Source organism: Scyliorhinus torazame, chromosome 11 (assembly GCF_047496885.1).
Source record: "Scyliorhinus torazame isolate Kashiwa2021f chromosome 11, sScyTor2.1, whole genome shotgun sequence".
NCBI classification, from domain to species: Eukaryota; Metazoa; Chordata; class Chondrichthyes; order Carcharhiniformes; family Scyliorhinidae; genus Scyliorhinus; species Scyliorhinus torazame.
The window spans coordinates 83,858,184-83,864,183 of record NC_092717.1 but is presented as its reverse complement, the minus strand read 5'-3'; the positions used below and the strand labels follow the sequence as shown (position 1 = coordinate 83,864,183).

The 6,000-nt window shown below is 42.3% G+C and overlaps 1 long non-coding RNA gene across 1 annotated transcript in view; it reads left to right on the top strand.

The window, feature by feature from the left end:
* Positions 1–2,897: 2,897 nt before the first annotated feature.
* LOC140385999 (uncharacterized) overlaps positions 2,898–6,000 on the top strand; it is a 49,672-nt gene continuing 46,569 nt past the window's right edge. Inside the window, exon 1 of the long non-coding RNA XR_011933520.1 lies at positions 2,898–3,064. This is a non-coding gene — a long non-coding RNA (uncharacterized lncRNA). The remainder of the gene's footprint in view (positions 3,065–6,000) is intronic.

The window sequence follows — 6,000 nt, the reverse complement described above, 5'->3', positions numbered from 1 at the left end:
TTGTTTGTATTGTTGAGTAAGTTAGAGTGATTAAATGTTTAAGTGAGAGTAGTGTATTAAGGATAGTTAGAGGTTCCCAAAAACACTCATATACCATCACCCAGCATCAAATGGTGCTTCAGAAGGAAGCGTACAGATTGTGAAGAGATCTTTGCAGAAGGATTTGCTGGGTAACACTAGGGAAAGCCCTCGCTCGATGCTCTGCCCCCGATGGGCTCAGTTCCTGACTGCGTAGTTGACGTATGGTCTCAGCTGTCGGGAACCTGGCGTGGCGGCCACAAACTGTGTCCAGAGAGCTGTGCTGCTGACCGATGGGGGGCTTCCGTGAGGGCTGGGGCGACTGGTGGGAGCTGGCCAGGGGTGGGCAGGGAGGCAGTATTCGGCAGGTCAGGCCCGCATACAGCCGGCTCCATGTTGTACGACGAGACCGCTGCAGGTCGTCACCGTGCACATGCGCAGCCATGGACCCGGCCATTTTCCAGCCCTTTTGGTACGGCAGCCGGGAGTTTTACCTGACGCAGCTGCTATCCCCACTCTGGTCCCAGGATCAGTGAGGGTTCGGCGCCAATTTTGCGTCGTAAAACGCCACAGTTCCCACGCTGACATCCGCACTTAGCCACAAAATCAGAGAATCCAACCCCACATCGAAAGGGTGCCTCAGATCTTTGATCTGCAAGGCTTTCATTCACTTCAATGGGAAATTGCTTGTAGCAGCTTTTGATTGACAGCCAGCTGTCTGGACTGTTTAATTTCCCTTCAAGCTTGAATGGATCACAAGTACACTGCTGTGTAACTAACCACTAGCTATGATTGACATGAATTTAAATTTAGGGTCAGCTACATTGTAGCAGAATTTCAAACCCATTAGTGTTTACCTGCAGAGGGAAGTTATATATGTTGATCAATAAATCAAACTATTTTCAGTAACTTTAAAGTGCAGATTTTTTCATATTGAATACCAATCTTTGTCTTATTTTAATATTTACTTCTGTTTATTGGCCAATATTGTTTCTCTTGTTTACAAATAATATTGCATTGCAGTTTGAAAGAGAATTTGCACTCCTGGACGTAAAGCCAACAGGGCTGCTTACTAGAGAGCTGCAAGGTAGAAGTTCTATTCTTTTTAACAGTCAGGCTTCCACAACATTTCCTTAGCCAGCTGCCTGCTCTAAATGAACATTGATAGGCTAGCTTTGAGCCTGCAAAGATTTGGTAACCTGGAGGCTGCTAAACTAGGAGTTAGGATATCACTGAGGGAGGCCCCAGCGGGTTTTGTGGCTCAGAGCAGGGTTGTGGGTCTTGGAGGCAGGTTAACCCCACAAAGCTAAGTTTCAAAGACAATGCGTAGGGGTTGGGAGGGGGGGTTACTGTGTGGAACATCCTTTGTGATTACTCCATTTAAAGTGCAGATAAAATTGACATTCTAGTACCTTGACTTATATTTATTCATGAGACACTCTCGGAACAAAACTTCTCAGCCTCACGAGAAAATGGCTGCGGGGGCAATTTGGGAGTGGTATGTCCACTGCTTGAATTTTAACTCCAATTCCATTCAATGGCTGCTCGGTGAAGGAGTATTTATAGTATTTGTAGTGTTCTCAAAATATTTTAACACGGCAGTATTAATGTATTGCACTACAAATTACTTCTTTTTGCAACAAACAACATCCCAGAATCATCTTGAGAGATGTAGACCAAAGTTTACGTGATTTGATTTGATTTGATTTTCACATGTACTGAAGTACAGTGAAAAGTATTTTTCTGCGGCCAAGGAAACGTACACAGTACGTGCGCAGTAGACAAAAAAGAATAGTTGATAGTTACAGTGATTACGAAAAAGTACACAGTACATTGACAAATAAGTAATTGGTTACAGCATGGAACAAGGGCCAAACAAAGCAAATACGAGAGCAAGAGCAGCATAAGGCATCGTGAATAGTGTCTTACAGGGAACCAATTAGTCCGAGTGAGAGCCGTTGAGGAGTCTAGTAGCTGTGGGGAAGAAGCTGTTCCTAAGCCTGCATGTACGGGTCTTCAGACTTCTGTATCTTCTGCCTGATTGAAGGGTCTGGAAGAGGGTAAACCCTGGGTGCAAGGGATCTCTGACAATGCTGGCTTGTTTCCTGAGGCAACGGGAGGTGTAGACAGAATCAATGGGAAGGTGGCAAGCTTGTGTGATGGGTTGGGCTGAGTTCACCACACTCTGCAGTTTCTTGTGATCTTGGGCCGCGCAGTTGCCATACCAGGCTGTGATGCAGCCAGACCAGATGCTCTCTATTGCACATCTGTAGAAGTTTGTGAGAGTCGATGCAGATATGTTGAATTTCCTTAGGAAGTAGAGAGTAGGAAGTGCTATGTTAGAATAAGCATTTGCAATTGAGTGCCACAGTTTGATGAGCATATATAAATTCCCTGAAATATGGCACCGTACAGTTCCTAATTTGTACTTGCATTTGAATTTTTGGTGATGTTGATAATAGAGGAGGAATACAAAGTACATTTTGTTTTAATATCCTGGAAGACATCCCTGTGGATGATTGAAGCTTACTGAAAAATTGGCACGTACATACCTGTAAGATCTGCAGGAAGGTTATTAGATTTTTGCACCATAGTGACACACAATATAATAGACAAATGATATTAACCAAACAATTGCTTTTGGGTTTGTGTGGGAAGGCAACAAAGGTTTTGCAGTGTCAGGCCTCGAGGAATGTTGAATGTTAATGCGCATTAAAGTGGCTGTAGCATACACCTACCTTACTGGTAAGTGACAGCTTGTCAGGTTCTGAAACCTCCCTGCGGATTTTTCTGCTTCTCTTAATATCATGCTAACTTTGTACAGAAGCTGGTGGGCCAACCATATTTAACATACCGTTTATAATCGAGAGCTGTTGAAGCTGTTACGTTGTCAGGTTTTCCAGTAATCAAATGTAAATTCTGTCTTAATAAACTTGCAATAATGATGTTGCAAATATTAATCCTTCAGTGTGAATGCCATCATTCATCACTGCTGTGGAGCATGCTGACAGTTGCCATGGTGCGTGGAAGTACTGCAAGCATAGAGGTAGGACTCTTAAAGGGATCAGAAGTGTAATTCTACCACACAGATAGCTGACTGTGAACACTGACAAAAATATAATTCCTTCTATTATCGGTGTACCCCAGCCACCAATTCGGCAGATGCTGGATTGTTAAGAAATAGGGAGGAATGAACAGAAGACTCATTTGATGTAATAAATGTTTTGAAAGGGAATTATAGGCAGAAAATTAGACCTGGATCCTTTGATGACAACAGCATTTTGTTTGATTGTATCTCCCTTTCTATATTTGAGTTATGGTTACTTTTTCTTTGTTGCTGGCACATTGTTTTCCAACTATTCTGTCGGTTTTCTTTCTATACTTCAAATATTTTTTCAGGTTGTGGAATACTTCTTTGTTGTTTGCCAATCTGAGGTGGAAAAGTCTGATTTCTGCCATTAAACTATCTGCCGTGAGATCGCTCAACCTCCCTGGACCAGCTTGCAAAGCAGAGTTGACCTCATTTGTCAGCAGCACATCAAGATGAGGGCTAATGTTGCCTTTTTTTTCAAAACTTTGAATAACTGAGACTTAAAGGTTGCCAGGCACTGATGATTCAGATGGGAGCAAATAATTTCTGAACCTGAAAGGCCTGGATAGTTGGGATGGGAGAGATTAAGGGTTAAATTGAGCCCCGGAATGCACTGATCATAAGGGACTACACTATCACTTCAGGTCCATGACCAAGATGTGTGCACACAATCCCAACAAGAAGTGCACATTGTGCCATCCTGATAAAATGCTCGATGCAGGCCTCCTGAATACAAAGAGGATGGAGATCATTTTGTGAATCAGTGTGCCATGCTGAATTTAGGCCATCATTGTTGTTGAGACACCCTGTGCTGACATAGACCATCAGACCATAATGCTAAATGACAGGAATCGCAAGTAAATTGCTCAATCATTTCTTCTGACTGCAGGTCAACTTCTTAACGTTCTTTGTGGATTGTTAGAAGGATTCCACATTACAATACAAGCTGCAGGGAGAAGGAGGGTGAGGGAGAAGAGCAGGGCACCCAGTAGGCAGCCACATTCAAGGAGGGAGGGAGTGAGGGGACATCAGGGAGTACCCCTAATCTGAGCTTCAGTGAGGAGCAGTGTACTGCATGCCTTCATGTCACTAATGATGTTGCTACTTAGTGGGCAGGAGCCACAACTAGAGCCTTAACGCAAGGCATGGATGGACTTCAAGCTTGAGGCCTTCTGCAACTGGTGAACGCAGCAGAGGCTGGATTCTTATCACTACCCCCAAAACAAATTAGCTGGAATTCTCTGGTCATTCTGTTTCACTTTTCCTGCCAGAAATGCACCCCGCCTGTGGCACTTCCTTGTGATGTGGGGTGGCTGCAAAGGGAAATCCCATTGACAAGTGGTGGGAAGATAAAATCCTGACCCTGGCAAATTGCATGCGGCCAAGAAACATGTGACTGGTGGATCGGAGAATCCAGTCCATTATGTTTTGGTTTGATAAATCTCTGCTGAAGTTTGATTGGTTCTGTTACAGTGGTATATAATACCCCTTAAAGGGTTGATCATTTGTTTAATAGGTTTTGGTTCATTGGTTTATCTCAAAAGAGTAAAAAGACACAGTTGTTTGCAGAAGAAGTGTGAGGGGTGTGTGTGTGTGTGTGGGGGGGGTTGTCAGGAGACCTTCTAGTTAGCCTACTCCCAGACCTGGCTGAGGTGTTTGTTTTGTTACCTGTGTGGTAGGTAACATGTGCTACTCAAACATTGGTTAGTGATGAAGTCTTCTAAATCTCGATGAAGAAGACTCAAACTCGTCCACTAGTAACAAAAGGGTTATTGAGTAACTATAACAATAATTGCATGAGTTCTTTACTTTAACTTTGATATTAGTGATAAGGCTAACAAGATCTAATCACGGTAACTATACATAACTCCACTAGCCATCTGAACTAGTCTGCTATTGCCCTGGTCACAGTGCACCCGAAAGAGAGAGAGAGATCCAATGTGGTTGCCTTTTATACCCCTGTTGGTCCGGCCCTCTAGTGGTGCTACTGATTACACATTAACCCCTTGTGTACATGCACATATAGAGATCACTACATCCCCCTTTTTTTCCTGTTACATATTTTCTGTATGTTGCAAAGAAACTTGAACAAACATAATGGATGCAGTTTGCAAATGCATTACATAAAATCAATGAGTTAGTCCGTCAAATGTTAATACATTTAGCCTCTTGGGTTTTTCCCTTGTGTGAAATAGGTAGACAAATGATGTTATGTACCAGTTCAGATGATCTTGATCATTATACAAAGCCAATTAATATTTAAGAGTCCAATCTTAATTTTAAAAAAATTTGTGAGTCCATACTTTATGAGTTTGTTCGGTCAAGTTGCTTTCTTCTTCTGTTGTTGAAGTGGTGATGTTGATGTTGTTATTTCTTTGTAAACGTCGTCAGTGTTCCTGTGTTTAAGTAACCAAGAAGTCACAATGAGGTATTTGAATGGTCAAATCACTTTGTTGTCTGATTTATGCTTTTTTTTTTCTATGCTTGCGGTAGCGATTCTGTGTTACATCTTTGTTGTCTGACCTGGACTTTTTCTTGTGCTTGTGGTATTGATTCTGTATGTCATCTTTGTTGTCTGACCTGGACTTTTTCCTGTGCTTGTGGTATTGATTCTGTAAGTCATCTTTCTTGAAAGCTGGTTTGCTTGTTTGTTGTGGAGGAAATGTGAATTTGTGAGATTTGTTGCCATGACATAGCATGTTTGTGCTCTTGCCATTGTTTTGCAGTGTGCTGTGGCATTGTCCTTCATGTGTAGAGTTGTACCATGTTGTACAGGTAATTGTTTCATTGTTGTTGTTTCTGTCTTTGTCGTTTTTCTTTGTCGTTCTTGTTGTTGTTCTTTTTGTCATGCTTGTTGTTTCTGTTGTTTTCGCTGTTGTTCTTGTTATTTT